Raw genomic sequence first — 15,334 nt, forward strand, 5'->3', positions numbered from 1 at the left:
TGTCTCCTTAAGCAAGTGAAACAAAAACAAAAGTAAACAAATGGGAGTACATCAAACTAAAAAGTTTTGGCACAGTGAAGGAAACCATCAACAAAACGAAAAGGCAACCTTCTGAATGGGAGAATATATTTGCCATATATCTGATAATAGGTTGATATACAAAATATACAAAGAACTCATACAAATAAATAAGGAAAAAAACACAAACAATCTAATTTAAAAATGGACAGAGGACCTGAAGAGACATTTTTTTTCCAAAGAAAACATACAGATGGCCAGCAGGCACATGAAAAGATGCTCAGTATACTAATCATCAGAGAAATGCAAATCCAAACCACAATGAGATAGCCCCTCACACCTGTCAGAATGACTATTAGCAAAAAGACAAAAAACAAGTGTTGGCAAGGATGTGGAGGAAAGGGAATCCTTGTGCCCTGTTGTTGGGAATGTAAATTAGTACAGTCATTATGGAAAACAGTATGGAGATTCCTAAAAAAACTAAAACTCGAACTACGATATGATCCAGCAATTCAACTTCTGGGAATTTATTCAAAGATACATGTACCCCTGTATTGAAAAGATACATGTACCCCTGTATTCACTGCAGCACTATATACAATAGCCAAGGTAAAGAAAGCACCCTAAGTGTCTCTCAGCAGATGAGAATGGTTAAAGAAGATGTGAGATAGACACACACACACACACACACACACACACACACAATGGAATATTAGCCATAAAAAGCAATGAAATATTGACATTTGTGACAAGATGGATAGACATAGAGGGTACTATCCTAAGTGAAAGAAGTCAGACAGTGAAAAAGATTACCATATGACGCCACAGATATGTGAGACTAAAAGCAAAACAAAGCAAATAGCTTCATAGATACATAGAAAAAATGGGTGGTTGCCAAAGAGGAAGGTGTGGGAGGGATAGGTGAAATAGGTAAAGGGGATTAAGTGGTAAAAACTTTCAGCTATAAAGTACATAGTCTTGAGGGTATAATGTACAGCATGGGGAATGTAGTCAATAATATTGTAATAAATCTGTATGGTGACATGATAAATAGACTTCTTGTGGTGATCATTTCATAATCCATAAAAATATCAAATAACTCGGTTTTCTACCTGAAACTAATATAATGTTGTATGTCAATTATAACTCAATTAAATTTTTTTTAAAAGAACATGTAATCCAAATTGACAGACCTGTTGGCCTATGTCCACCTTTGGCATTCCCATGATGATTTTGTTCACTGCAATGCTAGAAATAGTGACCTTGAAGTACAATGTAAAGTTTGCTCTAAAATCACTAAATAAATATTTTATCATTCTCACGAAAATTTCTGTTTGAAATATGCTCATTAAATTTGAAATTAGTTTTTATAACTTGATAGCACTATAGTCTAGACATTTTGGAGCATGATTGTAAAGTAGGGCTACTTGCCTTGAAGTCTCAACTCTACCAGTTACTACCTGTGATGTCAGTTTTCCCACCATAAAATGGGATAATAGTAAGACAAAATTCAGAGGGTTTCAGTAAGACCAGACTTAGAGGGTTTGGCCTATATGAATTATCAAATAATTACTAGTTTCTATTAATAGAATTATCATCTTTCAAGGTAATATTTGGCAATAATTAATGAGATAGTCCATTATTAGGATTAGGAACATTATTACAGAATGTTTAATATGCAATATATTGTTTTTTTGAACTAAATTCAAATCTCATCCCTGCCACATACTTTGCTCTGAAAACTCAGGCAAGTTAAATTACTTGAGCCCTGGTTCACTCATCTATAAAGTGGATTAATAATAAATGCTTTTTTCATAGGCTAGTTGTAAAAATAAATAATAGAGCTGAAGAGCCTAGTGTAGCTCCTGGCACATAGTAAACTTCTTTTCTCCAACCATTTGTAACCAGCTTTTACCAAAATGATGTTATAGCAATTATCCATTAAAAATAAGGTTTCTGCACCAAGTCACATTTTTCAGCCAAATTTTGGTGAGGACCGTTTTGAAATAGATAAAAAGTGCTTCAATTTTTAGATGGTAAAATACACCCATCTTTTAGTCACAGTTATGTTACTGTTATATTAAAGAAGAAACAAGTTTACAATGTTTATCCTTTAGGTTTAGAGTAAAGGATTCATCAATACTGAATCCCCTTTGCCTTCATTGTGCTGGTGACCTAAGAAAGCTTCACAGAGATGGGAACAAGGATTTATTGACCGAATCAGAAATTAAGGCAAAGCAATATGATAGAAATCTTTCTTGAAACAATTATTGAAAGGTCATCTAGCTGTGGAATTAGAAAATTATACTTCAAAAAGAAGAGTTAGGGAGGCTCAAGATTTTTTCTTGCATTTTTAATTTTTCTGTTGAACATAGGATATTTTAGAGAAACTATTTTATTAGTTTTATTAATTCTTTTAAATAAGCTGTGGCATTCTAATTAAAAGTTGAAGTCCTTGATCTGTCTTTAAGAGATTTGTAAAGTGCATTTTCTTATTTTCTTACCTGGAAAATAATGCTATTTGAAATTTCAGTGACCTCTCAGGAATTACAGAAGCAAACAGAAATGTTCCTTTGCTAAAACCTGGGAAGAGACTAATAATGCTGTGGGGAAGGCTTGATAGGCTGTAGAGATTTTCAGAACATTTGAAATGGAATGTGATTTTGCTTCAGTGATTTTAAAAGAGAAATAAAGGCAATTCAGATGATCTTTCATGGAAGTTGTTTTATTGTCAGTTCTAATTGACTTGTATAATGCTCTTATATAATGTGCAATAATGCATAATTAGCTCTTTGACTTAACTCTAGAAATATATTCCAAGAAGATCTGAGTACACTTATATATTTATATTAATATAAAATTATGTACTTACTATATATGAATATTTATATATGTAGGTTATATTAATCTCTTTTGTCCAGATCATCAATAGCATATGAAATGGTTTTTGCATATTTTGAGTTTTTTGTTTAAATTCCTAGAAAATTTGACATTAAAAAATCTATTGATGCAGTGCGTATTAGTCAATATTTGTTCATGATTACTGACAACAAATTTGTAATCACTGAATTTAACTTAGATACTGCTTAAAGATATACTACATTAGGAAGTTCTTTCCAATTATACCAAGTCTTCATGTAGAAATTTCTAATGGGAACAAAGAATTAAACCTGTGTAGTTTAGTTTAATCACAGAGGACGTTTCCTGGGACGACATGGTGACCAACTTCCAAGGTCCCTACAGGATCTTATTAACTTGGTGAACTTACCCCAAATTTGGAAATCTGATTTGTCAAATCCTTGTAATTCTCACGTTACTAAGAAACAGTCAGGACTTGCTCAAATTAACTAAGCTCATGGGGAAAGATATATAAAACCAAAGTTTATTAATTTACAACTAAATTATAATTTCCAAGGGGACTAAGGAGTTCTGTCTTTTGGCCAGTTCATTCTTCTTGTAGGTAAAACGTTAGAGTAGTCAGTTTATAATCAGAAGTTTGATTCCATGAGTTTGAAATCAGATTAAGGGTAGCTAATGACTTATTGTGAACACTTAGTGGTGTCAGATGAGGTAGCAAGTCATTTCCTCAGTGACCACGTCCTCTGCTCAGAGAGTATGCCATTTGTTCATAGATTGATTTAATCTCTGACACTCTTGTTCTTTCCAAAAGTCATATTTATTATAGATTAAGGTGAAGAAATTTTCTTTGGTAAATATTTGCACCGGCAGGAGTAATGTACAACATATTTAGCAATAGTACGGAAACCCGAACACATAGTTCCCAAAGTCCTGGAACAGTAAACACTTTAGCCCCGAGTTCTGCCAGCCATCATTCCTATAGTTGCTGAATTGTGGGGCAGTCTGGCATCATCTGTGGGGCGGGGTGGTGGTGTACAGGGCAGCAGCCACATAACTGACATGGAAGTAGTTTGATGTTTTTAGCAACCCATTCAGCTGTCCTGAGGCATACTGATTGAATATCTCCCTGAATGCTGGAAATCTTTCTGAATATTTTTTTGTCCTGCTCACTTCCATAAATTATAACTAACACTTATTTTAATGTTCAAGGTGGATGTTTAGAATATGAGTTATTGCAGGAGGTTATAATAGCGATACCCTCCAGGTTCCAAACTGCACCAAATGATGCCAGACTGCTATGATTTGGGGAATTCTTATATCTGCTTTTGAAATCTTTTTTCCTGTCTCTTCCTTTCAGAGCTGTCACTTCTCATTTTTATCCTCGCACTTTCCTCTAGCAACAACCCTCAAATTTCTCAGAAACTGAATCTAATTTAGATCTACTCTGAGCAGGAAAACCTGACCAATTTCTTAGATATGTGTATAAAATAATGAAGAATAAATTCCAAGTCATGGCTTGAGGAGCTATTTTATGAGTAAAGGGACATACATTTTAGTTTTGGACCTTACAACACATGTTGCCTGTACTGAACACCTTTTGAGTTTCTTGGCGTCCTTGAATATATTTAAAATATTCTATTTTGATTCATAGTAACCATTGGATAAGTGATCATCTGTGTCACATTGTTGCAAAGGTTGAAAATCAGTAACCTATAAACGAAACCTAGCCAGCACTTGTGATTTGATTGGCCAAAGTTTTAAAGTTTTGGTGGTCAGCATTTAAAATCAGGATATTTTAAATGTAAAGCTGAATCTCTGGGTTCTCTTGAAACACAAAATGTCTTGCAACACTGGACACATATATTAACATGAAAACAATAGTTGAGGGCTAAATGGCATCTGCTTTCTTTGATGGTGTTATGGGTTGAATTGTTTCCCCTAAAAAAGATTTGTTGAAGTCCTAATCCTGGGCACTTTAGAATGTGACCTTATTTGGAAATAGGGGGGTCATTGCAGATGTAATTAGTTGAGGTGATACCATACTGGAGTAAGTGGACCCCTAACCCAATATGACTGGTGTCCTTATAAAAAGAATGCCATGTGAAGAGATGGAGAACACATGGAGAAAAAGATGGAGACAGAAATTGGAGTTAGGCAGCCACAAGCCAGGGAACTCATGGAGCCACCAGAAGGTGGAAGAGGCAAGGATGAATCTTCCCCTAGAGGATTTGGAGGGTGCATGTCACTGCCAACACATTGATTTTAGACTTCTAACATCTAGAGCTATGAGAGAATGTATTTCTGAAGTCTTAGACTGCCCAGTTTGTGGTACTTTATGGTGACAGCCCTAGGATTCTAATACAGATGTAATTTCAGACAGTTGGGTGTGACAATATGGTTGAATAGATGATCAAAATTTCTCCTAAAGAATCAATTAAATGTTGAATAAATTATCTAAAAATATCGTATCCACTCACAGGTAAAAGACAAGGCCTTGAATACACAACAGGCAAGAAACAAAGTGACCCCTACTAAAGGAAACCCTTGACCATCAGTAAAAGAATGGAATAGAAGCAGTCTTCCCACTGGCAAAGGAGATTATACAGAGGAGGTAAGATTCTTGTCTGTTTCTGCCTAAAATTTCAAGGAAAACAAATTTACCTGAGAATTTCAAACAATAGGCCTATAGCTTCCCTGGTTCTGGGCTTGTACTTTAAACTCCAGTAATCTCTTAGCAAGCTAAGAAATTAGCATAACAAGTGATCAAAGGCTTATGGCACTCTTGGATCAATAGCAAAACCCCTCTGAAAAGATCCTCAACTCAGACCTTGAAAGATTATTGCAGAGAAAAAAACCTCAGCCGCAGTGAATATGGAGCTTTCCAAATTCAATTACAATAATAATAATTTAAAAAAACCCAACAACAACAAGGCCTCCAAAAGTCCACAATACATAGTTACAATCTACCAAATATTATTTAGCTTAAAACACAAACTATAGCATTGGACCTTTAAGAATTTCATATAATAGAATTATCAAACTAGATTATCAGTTATGTTTAAAAGAATTAAAAAGAAATAAAAAGGGGGAAATAATCATTCAACAACACTTACTGATTTTACCTAGCATAACATTTATCGAAGACCATTTACATCAGACATTCTGCATTTTTCCAGTTACTGGGAATACAAAAATTAACCACCATCACCCACCACGACTGCCCTTATCACTGCCTTTATGGAATTTATATTTTAATTGTGAGAGACAGATATAAACAAAGTAAGTAAAATAAGTTTCATGGTGAAATATGCTATGAATTAAAATAAAGCAAGGAAGGTAGATCAAGAATACTGTGAAAGAGTGTGGTTCCAATTTTACATTGAAGATCAGGGAAGGCTTCAATGAGAAAGGGATACTTGAACGTGAAGGAGATATGTGAGCAAGTCAGATGAGTAGCTGGAGGAAGAGTGTTCCAGGCAGAGGGAATCACAAATACAGAGGCCCTGAAATGGTAACTGAAAACAATAAGAAAGCCTGTATGGCTGAGGAAGACTGAGTGAGAGAAACCATAGTAGGGGTGGCAGAAAATGAGGATCAAGAGGAATGGTAGGCAGAAGTTAGAAAAACTATGGTACCAAAAAGTTCCAGAAAGGTATAAAAAAAGAACAAAATTAGAACTTTCAACAAAAAAAAGTGATTGTTAAAATATGAAAGTCAAATGGATAATTAATCTGCAGATGAGACAACATTGAAGAAAGAATTAGAAAAATGAAAGGAAGCACTGAAGAAATAAACCTGAAAGCATCACTCAGAAAGAAAGAGATGAAAAATATAAAAGTTAGGTTAAATTTTTTAAAAAATAAGATAAAATAAAGAAGTCTCACATATGTCTAATAGACATTCCAGAAGATTGAAGATAGGCTGTATGTGAAATGATACTAAATTGGAATTTTCCAGAAAATTTGAATTTCTAACCTGCTTCATTCATTTAGTTTACTGCAAGTTTTCTTAAATGTGTTTGAATTTGTGACGTTGCAGAATTAAGTTAGAATTTTATAGTCATAATCAAGGTGTATTAACTCTTCACATTGAAAGGTATTTTTGTTATGAAGCACTTGCTAAAAGAACTGAAAACAAACTTTGACATTTATTTTTCACTATCTCCATCTCTTTCTTCTATTCTTTTTGACTTTGGGAAGAGAAGGGAGATTGAAATGGGTGGAGAAAGAGAAGGCAGGCTGTGCCTGATATTTGGAAAAGAACGACTGATCTTCTAGGTGGGAGAGTTTCTAGACGTCAGCATTTTTGTTTAGATTAATAGAGTTGACTACGTAAATGTATGACTGTCCTTGATAGTATGATCTTGAAAAGGCTTATCAGAAGGTTTTACTTGCTAATGTCTGTGTGACTCATGTAAAAACTAGAACTTATGACTCTCAGTTCCAAATTTCAGTATCTACCTAAGGTAGGATTTTTAAAAACATTTTAATTGAAGTATAGTTGATTTACAATGTTGTGTTAGTTTCAGGTGTTCAGCAAAGTGATTCAGTGATGTGTATATATATATATATATATATATATATATATATATTAGAGATTCTTTCCATTATACATTATTACAAGATGTTGAATATAGTTCCCTGTGCTATACAGTAGGTCTTGTTGGTTATCTATTTTATATATAATAGTGTGTTTATGTTAATCTCAAAGTCCTAATTTATCCCTCCACCACCCCTTTCCCCTTTGGTAAACATAAGTTGGTTTTCTATGTTTGGGTCTACTTCTGTTTTTTATCAATATATAAGTTCATTTGTTTCATTTTTTTAGATTCCACATATAAGTGATATCATATGATATTTGTCTTTCTCTGTCTGACTTACTTCACTTAATATGATAATCTCTAAGTCCATCCATGTTGCTGCAAATGGCATTATTTCATTCTTTCTCATGGCTGAGTAGTATTCCAGTGTATATATATATATATATACCATATCTTCTTTATCCATTCATCTGTCGATGGACATTTAGGTTGCTTCCCTGTCTTCGTTATTGTAAAGTGTTGCTGTGAACATTGGGGTGCATGTATCTTTTCAAAGGATATATGCCCAGGAGTGGGATTGCTGGAACATATGTTAACTCTATTTTTAGTTTTTTGAGGAACCCTCTATACTGTTCTCCATAGTGATTGCACCAATTTACATTCCCACCAACAGTGTAGGAGGGTTCTGCCTAGGGTAGGATTTCTGTCTCTCATGATTTGTCTAGTCACTCCTCTCTTCTTCTCTGTACATCTGACAAATTTGTACTCATTTGTACTTATTACCTGAGATTAGTTTTCAAACTTAGATGTTTCTCCAGCATATGCTTATCATTTTTATTAACACACTCTTTTTCTTAGGTGATTTAGACAGATGAAATTTTACATTGTGATTTGTAACTAATTCACAAGACTTCCAACTTACAAAACTACAAATTACACATACAGCAATCTATTTATTCAAATAGATTATACATAATAGATCACTGTATAATAGATTACTGTATATTTGAATAAATAAATTACTGTATGTGTAATTTTTTGGCAGTAGAGACACCACAAAATATTTTGACTGGCAAAGTAGGAGGTCTGTGGCAAGTGAGAATTTTCACAGTCTTCTCAACCTGATGCATGTACTTTAATTGAAGAAATTAAAGCACAGATTTACTTGGTAGAGAAAATAAAGCCAAGACATATTAATTAGGAGTTTTTCAAGGTTTAAAAGCATTTTTAATTTTTAAAACAAATGATAAATGTCCATGGTTAGTATTGCTCTAAAATGAATTCTTTAGCTGAATTTTCCTTTTCATTCCCTTGATTCTGGTCATACTGCTTATATCATAGTTTAATGTGCTGTGTCAATTGGAGTTCAACCAGAGAAACAGAATCAGTTAGGAGCTATATTTTAAGAAATGTATATCATGTGATTGTGAGAACTAGGAAAGCAAGTCTGAAATCTATAGGGCAGGCCATCAGGGAGTACAGGCTAGGACCTCTGGTGCATGGGATGAGACTGCTGTCCACAAGCAGAATTTCTTCTTCAGGGAAGGCTCAAGGCTCAGCTCTCCTCTTAAGGAGCTGGGTAGCAGGTAGCCAAGAATTTGTCCCAGGGAAGTATGAAGACAGTGGGGTACAGGACCACATGTGAACTGAGGCTCCAAGTCCCCTGGCTCCATCATCCAATCAGACTTTACTTACAAAACCCAAATTCAAAGATGAAATTAAAAAAACAAAATGTCAAGGCAATGACCACAAAGCATTAAACCCCAAACAACAAGGCACCCTTCTGAATGTGGGGCCCTGGTGCAGACTGCACTGGTTAAATACATGTCCATGCAGCCAGCCCTGAGCTCAAGCCTGCGATAACTCATGCCTCCCAGAGAACAGGGCCTCCTAAGAAAGGAGGAGAAACATTTACATACCAGAGAAACATCTTCTAACCAAACCCTGTACCATCATGGTAGATTAGCTCTGCAGGAATGAAGGGTCACTAATGACCCATTATGAGAATTCCTTCATTCTGGAGACAGGGATAGGTTAAGGATAAATATGTGACTTGGTCTTCCTTTTTCTCATTCACTTATTCATGTTTATTAATTCAACCAACAAATATGTATTTGCTAGCATTCTACAATGTCCTAATCTTTCTGCTAGTTTATAGGGACACAACTAGAAACGGTGTATGGTTTCTTCCTTGGAGAAACTTACTCTTAAACATACTAATATTATATTCCCTATAGTTCCTGGCATATTTAGCCAAACAACCTAATGCTTATTTAACATAAAGTAAGCAGTGAACCTGACTGAATGTGAAAATGTGAAAGCAGAACTATAGGTAGTATATAAATGAACCTTAACCTTAAAGCAAACCCTATCTTTCTGAAATTATTTCAACACTCCTTAAATGTACTGATTCAGGGTGTCCATTTTCTTTTCCTGCAGTGAAGCATTAAATTCACACTGGTTTAATTACATTGCAAAGAGTCTGAATAATGAAGGAGAGATGCCATGTATTTGAGATTTTTAAGTCTTTCTACATATTTTATCATGAAAATATTCAAGATGTGATTGAAAAAAATCAGTTGTTTTTAAAAGGTCATTAAAAATAACAATAAATAACATTCTCACTATTTTAAAAAGTCATATGCTTAGTCTTACATGTAATATTAGTTAGGAATATATTCAACTACGAGTAATGGAAAACCCTAATTAGTGGCTTAAATAAATTAAGGTTTCTCTTTTTCACATAACAAGAACAACAGAGACAGAAAGATGCTGTCATTAGTTCAGTGGCAGAACATTTTGGGGCAGCTGTCTCTGATATTCTAGTGGCCCTTCCCTTGTGTGTTTTATTCCAATGGAGCTACAGACATTATATCATTATGGTAGTGGGTGCTCAGTCAACATGTGTTCCTATCTTTATGCTAAACAATTCTGAGAATAAGTATGCTTTCCTTTTTTTCTGTGCTAGTCAATTCCCATTTCTATGCTAAATAACATTGGGACTAGGAAGAAAGTAAGTTAACTATTTGTTTCAGAAATTACTTGTTCCTTGATAAGCTAACTGTGGGCACTGACTCTTTGCTTATCAAGGCCTGCTTCAAGACCCTCACCTCATTATGTTCATCTGTTACAAAACTATCATGTCATATACTCTGCCATTTCAGGCCCTAAAACCCTAAAAATATCCTCCTCTAACCTCCCCTTTATGAGACACTCCCAAGAATCTCTCAAAGGGGTATTCTTTCACAATGTAGGGTGATCAGTAGGTTTTCCTGGAATTTTATAGAATTTTGTTGATTGGACACACCAGAGCAGGAAGGAGGGTCTCAGCTGTATATGTCCCACTTATCAGGAAATCAAATGTTTCCAGAAATAATTACAGTGGAATTTCATTTAGATTTCATTGGCCAGAACTGCCTGTAACTACAGGAAAAGGTAAGGGGATGGGAAATCGATCAAGATGTAGCACCTGCAGATTTCCACATGGTCACTCTAAAAACAAACAAAAAAAAAGAAGGTTCTTTTTGCAAGAGAGAAGATGATGAACAAATGGATACCAGATAGGCAACTAAACCATGGATGTCTTTTCCTGAATAATCAAAAGAGCTTCATTCAAAAGAACATAGGAAAAAATTTGGAAGAAAAATTGTCCAAAATTTAAGACCTACTGGAGAAAAGGACTGAAACATGAAGTTGGATATTCCTGTAAATGGAAGCAAAGATCTCAGTCTCCCCGAACTCAAATAAAAATAGCCTAATTGAAAAAGAGAAGATCAAAGAGCTAATGTGTATATTTTCTGCATAAAAATAATAATTTCTCTATTGCAGATAAATGCCTAGAAAACTAAGAGACAAAGAACATTTGCTCCTGTTTCACAGCTTGGACAGCGATATTTTTGAGTTAGTATTTTTTCTTTAGGAGAGTGCATGTACGTGTATGTGTGCACACACACACACAATTGGTTCAAGAGTCTGCACTGAATGACTGAAAAAAGCAAATGTCCCTGATATCCCTACGATTCAGAATGACAGAGAAATTGAAACAGGCCCTATCTGGGTAACTAAGGAGATCAACAGAAACTACTCAGTATCATGCTAAAGCTCTCCCTTCTTCATTTCCGTGGTTCTCTCCCGAACCTTTTCTTCTATCTTCCTATCTCACATACAGATGCATACTGGGGAATTAATTTTTCCAGACTAAAAATTCAAATCTGTTATGTGGATGAATGCTCTGAATTGTTGAAAGGTAGGTGACAATCCTCATGGTGGAGATTGGGAGAAGGCGGTACCTTGAGAAAGAGAATAAGGAATCCAACAGCAAGGGTACCCACAAGGGGACCCCCTTACAGATAGCTGAATGTCTTAGTTAAGTTTCTGTGGACAAAGAAAAAGTCATATTTATGGTACAAATTTACTGAAAATTTGGAGAAATTATACAGAATTACATCATGGGAATATAAATATCTAAAAGGAATTCAAATATACATGTAAAACCTTTGGAGTGGTATTGTGGGACAAATGTGAAAATGAATAAAGAGAAACGATAGTCCACTCCATATGTCCCACTGACAAAGCACAGGTAATATGTAGATGGTTGTGTTCAGCTATTCCAGGAAAGTGAGTATAGGGTTACATGGCAGAGCTGAATGAGATGGAGAAGAACATCATGCTAAAAAATAGTCTGAGATCAAAAATGTCTGCTTTCTGTCATATGCCTGCGGAAGGTGAACATTGATGAAAAGAAGGTTAGGTAGAAATGGATGCTTGGGTTACATTCCATCAGAGTCTTGTGCTGCAGAACGCCAAGCATTTCTCAAAAACACATTTGCTATAAATGATTAACCTGATTCTGTTCACAAATAGTATAGTGTATGATTGCTCCCATCCGTAAGGTTTGATAATCTCTGTCTCTTCTTCTACTTTAAAAAATTTACACCGTATTAAGCTTCTCCTTTTCTGAATTCCTCTTTTCATTTATGTGCTTTGTGTACTATGTACTTGTTTTATGGACTTTCCTAACATTAAATGTTCCCTTTTAAGAACAAAAGCTGTATATATTCTTTGCATCTCCTCTAGAAGCCAACACAGCATTGAAGAAAAAGTTCTTGCTCAATGAATACATATTGAATTAAACAAATTAAATAACAATTCCAAAGACATTGAATGTATTTAGACCGAAGGTATTTAGAATGCCTACGGCATAACCTTAGACTTTTCCAATAAGAAAAAGGTTGTCAGGAGGAGTGATTCATGATGAAAATGGATAACATGATTATATAGGAATGTGTATTATCTCACTTTTCTAAATTCTCTTTTACAGCCATTGAATCTGAAAATAATAGACGTGGCTTATTCATGGAAAATATTGGAAACATCAAACTCTTTAAATTTTTTCAAATTCATATATTAAAAAAATATTCAGTTATTTTATTGGGCGAAAGTTTATTAATCCAAGGCCATTATCATTATCTCAATATAGGACTTAACAAGAAAAAGACCTAGCAGTTTTAGTGACATATATTTATTGGAGTGATATTGATTAAGAACTATGGTATCTTTCCCTCAAATAGTATATAAAATCAAACTTCTTGTACCCAATAATTATTTTTCTTTACCTTCTTAAGATGGCCTTAGATGCTGCTTTCAAGATATTGGGTTGCATAATTTCCTTTAAAATTCATTATAAAGACAATATTAATATTTTGAGGAGATTCCACCACTGTATTTCTACAAAGAGAGGCCATTTAAAGGGTTCTGAGCTTGCTCATTGTTAAGATATTAGTGTACTTACTTGGCCTATTGTTCCTTCCACTGATTCTTTGTCTCCATTTTTTTTTTTTTTTTTTTTGCGGTACACGGGCCTCTCACTGTTGTGGCCTCTCCCGTTGCGGAGCACAGGCTCTGGACGCGCAGGCTCAGCAGCCATGGCTCACGGGCCCAGCCGCTCCGCGGCATGTGGGATCTTCCCGGACCAGGGCACGAACCCGTGCCCCCCGCATCAGCAGGCGGACTCTCAACCACTGCGCCACCAGGGAAGCCCTGTCTCAATTTTAATGAGACCTTTGCTTTTTTTCCCCCAGCATAATTTTCCTCCTTGGCAAGTTGCCAACTCAAGCAGTTTGGAACCTCTGAAGACATGATGAAAGTAGACATAGAGGTATGAACTGTATTTAATTAAATTCTGTTCAGGACAAGTAAGTAGAAGAGTGATTAATTGCTGTTCACATACCTTTCAACTACTTTTGTCAGGAGACTGTACTGGGAAGAGGCTTACTGCTAGCTTGATAATCACCAGGGTTCATTCATGTTTCCAAAGGAAACCTGGGCTAGAGTTCAACCACACTTAATGCTGCATAAGCATGGCTGCCTCCTGGCACACCAATTGTATGCTAGAAGTTTGGAAGGGATCTACAGGAATTTCTTTGCATTTGGAAATAACAGTACAATTTGTACACAAAGAATAACCATGTACATTACAGTATCTAAATGAATGTACTAATATCTATTTTTTCTCTTTCTATAAAAAAGAGGATATTACCAAGCAATCTCACATATTTTTGTCCCCATACATAAATAATACAAAAGAGGAAAGCAATAAGAAAAAAATATGCATTTGTTTTCTATTGAAAAGATAAAAAACACTGAATATGCTTATAACTGAGCTCATTTTCTGCTATTAAACATTTATCATGCACACATAATCAGTGCAGTTATCTGTCAGGAAACCTTATTAAACCAGAAATGAATACTGAAAAATATCATAATTAAACACGATTTTAATTTACTTGTGAAAAAATAGAATGGAAGATGGTGCTACTGATGTTACAGTACTAATTGTATCTGCCATTACAATGCTGTAGTCAGCTTTCAACAATGTGCATGAGTAACCCAGTGCTAGATTTGAATTGTGATTAATAATTTAAAATGTGTAAAGAGTAAGATTCCACCAAATACAAGTTGGACAGCATGAGCACTAGATGAAAAAAGGTCAGAACAACCAATATACATGGTTAGTAATAATTATCCTTTTCAACTGGGATGAATGTCATAGTTTCTAAACACACACACATACACACACACACACATATTGCAATATTGTTTTCTGAAAATCAATCCAATATTAGGAAATGTGGCAGCAATTTGTATATAACTTGGGTGGTAGTATTTTATTTTTCTTCTTTTTCTTATTAATTGTATCTAAGTCAAACAGACCAGTGTTCAACAAGGTTGTTAAGTAAGTGAAGTGTTATAAAAGATGTAACCAATCTGTTTAGGAGGAAGATTTTGAGTATCAGCGTGTCTTTTTTTTTGCATGAAGCTTTGAGCCGGAATAGCTGGTCCTTTTTCTTCATTTCCTGAGGCATCTAATTTACTGTCTCTGAAGAGTTTATACGCACAGCCGCATCTCAAACAACATGAGATCAAGTGCATTTTATATTCTTTGACCAAAGGACAGCAGAATTCTGTGGGTTTAGTTTTTTATGGGTAGATTTTCAGCATCCTATTTTTGCCAAGGGGTCTATAAAGTAGCATCACTGAAGCTGTCAGCTTCCCTGACAAGATAACTTGAAAGCAGAACTGTGTGAACTAGTGGAGGTTTTAGTTCAGCCCAGGCTCAGTGAGCCTCACAAATAGTTTAATCTGCAGTGTGTCCAAGCCAATAAGAAGGGGAGGCCAAGTCAGGGTTTGAGCTAAAGGAATCTTTTTGTTTCTTTCTTTTTTGCTGTTGACTATTTTTGAACTTTTTGAGCTGCCATTTAAGATTCCAATTCTCACACCTTTGAACATCCTAGGTTTTCTTGGGCATAATTAGGATTATATTGTCAGATCAAAGTTGTAGGGGATATTTGCTACCAATGTTTAACATAAAATCAAAGCAGGTTTCATTTTTAAAAAGAGGATTAACATTCAAAAATA

Source organism: Delphinapterus leucas, chromosome 8, assembly GCF_059928025.1.
Source record: "Delphinapterus leucas isolate spDelLeu-1000000601 "Yukka" chromosome 8, BTC_Dleu_Yukka2, whole genome shotgun sequence".
Lineage (NCBI taxonomy): Eukaryota > Metazoa > Chordata > Mammalia > Artiodactyla > Monodontidae > Delphinapterus > Delphinapterus leucas.